A 3,298-nucleotide genomic window follows, 5' to 3' on the forward strand; every position below is an offset into this window, starting at 1 on the left:
TCTATGAGGAGAAATGTGGGGTCAAGATTGGTGGACAATTTATCAACAATCTGCGTTATGCGGATGACACAACCCTGGTTAAGTTTAGTGAAGGCAAAGTCAATATACAATAAAGGGTTGCTTAGACATTAAAATGAATTAATTTGGTGGTTGTTATTGTTATGTGCCATTGAGTCACCTGTGACCACAGTGACCCCATGCACAACAACCCTACACCCTGCTCTATTCCATGCTAACCTTATTGTCTCCAACACACCTATCCACATTACCCCAGTCACAGAATAAATCCCCCTCATCAAGGGTCTTCCTCTCCTGTGCTGTCTGTCCCTCCACCCTCCCAAGCATGCTGTCCCTCTCCAAGGATGGAATCCCTCCTTGCAACATTTCCAAAGTATGTCAGATGAAACTTCAGAATCCTTGCTCGCAAGAAGCATCCTGCCTGAGGGTAAACTTGTTTATTCTCCTAGCAGTCCGTGGTATATTCAATATTTTTCTCCAGCACCACATTTCAAAGACATCAATTCACCTTCTATCATTCCTAGTCATTATTATCTAGCTTTCTGATGCATAGCAAGTAATTGCAAAGACCATGGCCTGAATCAGGCTCATCTTAGTCTCCAGACTGACATTGTTACTCTTTAGTACTTTGGAGAAGTCTCTGACAGCAGACTTTCCCAATGCAATTCGTCTTTCAATTTCCTGACTACTGGTATTCAGAGTGTTCTTTGTAGAGGCAAACAAACGGAAGCTGCTGACAATCTCAATCTCTTCACCATCCATCATGATGCTGCCAATTAAGTTAGCCAATGGTAATTAATGTTATAAAACAAATGTAAAAAAAAATAAAAAAACAACAAATGTCTATGCATGTATAAAAAAGTAATATTATTTATAAGTTTTCACTCAAATAGAAAAAATTATTTTAAAGAAAATTTTTTTCTTTCTGTCATGAAAATGAATAATTGTGCCCCAAACCAGTGTTTTGGTTATTGGGTTAATTGTCCAAGCTTTATGATGATATTAAATATTTAAGGTAGGCATCCAATATTGGAAAGGGGTACAATTTCAGTGTTTGTGCTAGGTGTTATTCCCCACAGATAGGACTCTGCTACGCCTTTCTTCCTCATGTTCTTAGAATAGAAGCTCTGCTGAAACCCATTCGGCATCACTGCAACACATCACTTTCCACAGACACATGATGGTTGTGCTTAAGATACAGTGACTCAAAATGAAACTCACATTTTGCATGGGTAGAAGTAAGAATTCTACCATCAACCCACCACTGCCCTCAGAGTTACAGGAGAATTCCATTAATGGCTACTAGAAGTACTTGGACCTGGTGAGTACTCATTGATGAGATGCATTATTAATAATGTGTGGTTCTACTTCTGATAACTGTTAAGAGAGGCACCTTTAGGAGAATCATTTAAACTGAAGTGACTATCAACAGTCAATCCTACAGTCTAAAGTCAAATAAATGGTAATTACAATGATGAGCCCTTTAACAGATATGAAGTGTCTCTGGGTGAAAATGTCATCTATTTTCAGGCTAGTCTAATACCACTTTTAAAAACCCTGTTCCTCACTTATTTTTTTTCCAATTATTTACTTTTCTCTGGTGGCTTAATCTCACCATTAGGTAAGAATTAGTAGGAATTAGACTGAAAAAATCATGTGGTTAAAGTACACCAGCTATTCTATGGAAGAAAGAGGGACAACTTCTCCAGTGTGATTTATAGCCTCTGAAAAACCTCTGGAGGGTCAGCTATGAATCAGTTCCAACTCAAGGGTTATTGTTAAGTTCCATCGATTCCCTGCAAGTTATAGCAACCCGATATATAACAGCTCTTAAGCCTTCCCTATCCTGAGCCAATCTCACTGATTAACACACCTAACCCTAATGCCCCAATTACTGTATCAATTCATCTCATCCAGGGTGTCTCCACTCTTCCAAGCATGACACGGTCTATCCTTGAAACATGCCCAAAGTATGTCAGAAAAAGCCTCAGAATCCTTGCCTCCAAGGACCAGTCTGGCTTCACTTTCTCTAGGAAACCTGTTTGTTCTCCTAGCAGTCCGTGGTATATTCAACACTCTGCTCAAAGGCATCAATTCCTTTCTATCATTCCTAGTCATTGTCCAGCCCTCCAACACATAACAAGCAATTGCAAAGACTACGGCCTGGATTAGGAGCACCTTTGTCTCCAAACTGGCATCGTTGCTCTTCAGTACTCTGGAGAGGTCCCTGACAGCTGACTTCCCCAATACAATTCATTAGAGAAGGCATTTTATATTTTAGCATTGTTATTGTTGTTGTCGTATACTGCTGAGTCTAAACCGACCCCTAGCTGACCCTTCAGTGGAGTTTCAGAGGCAGTTAATCATACGAAAGGAGATTGCCCATCCTTCTCTCTCAGAGCAGTTGCTGAAATGTTGCATTAAAGAAGTCATTTTGTTCTAACAGTCATTTTAAAAAATGTATGCCTTAATAATTTTGGCAATAATGTGTGTGGCTAAGGTTTGTTTTTCCTAGTATATACTGACCCAGCTTAGTTACTACTTCCTGACTACACCCTCTATATACCTGGTCCGGGGCCTGGACAACCACTAAAAGTCAGAGACAATTATGACTCCTGAATTTAAAGAAAACGAAACTATCTACCACTATGAACTTCGCGTAACCCCCATGTCCTATCTCTGTATATAAACGCAATCCTTGTTTCCCCGCAGAGTCGGGAGTCAGATGGGTTAGGCAATAACTGATGACGTTCTTGACCCCCGCATAATAAAAAGTTCATTGATCTCTAATATTGGCTGAGTGTTTAAATCTTGCATTTTGTGCCATAACATCCCAATCTTCCATCTTCTCTCTTTAATATTTTTCTTCTTGGTACCGAAGCCTGCTGGAACATCAGCTTGGAGTTGCTTCTGACTCAGCAATGAGTTTTCATTTGTTGATTCCCCCCCGCCCCATCCCAGTTCATTAGTTTGTTGTTTTGTTTTATTCCTCTAGGAACAGGTGGTAGATTGGCACCACATGCCTTCAGAATTGCAGTGCAACTTCATACCTCTAGGCTACCAGATAAAGTGTTTTCTATTCTATCTACATTTTTAGTAAATTGTATATATTCTCCATTATCTTCTAAAATCTAAGAGGGAGAGATTTTTTAAAATTCCTTTTCCATTGACTTTCCTTCATAGGGTCACTATGAGTCGCCTACGACTCGTCGGCACTTAACTACAGTAATGTCAACATAGAGATCAGTTGGCCTAGTGGACTGAAAGTGATGCTACCAAG

This window comes from Elephantulus edwardii, unplaced genomic scaffold (assembly GCF_000299155.1).
Source record: "Elephantulus edwardii isolate Elephantulus edwardi_28Jun2011 unplaced genomic scaffold, EleEdw1.0 scaffold00008, whole genome shotgun sequence".
In the NCBI taxonomy this organism is placed as follows: Eukaryota; Metazoa; Chordata; class Mammalia; order Macroscelidea; family Macroscelididae; genus Elephantulus; species Elephantulus edwardii.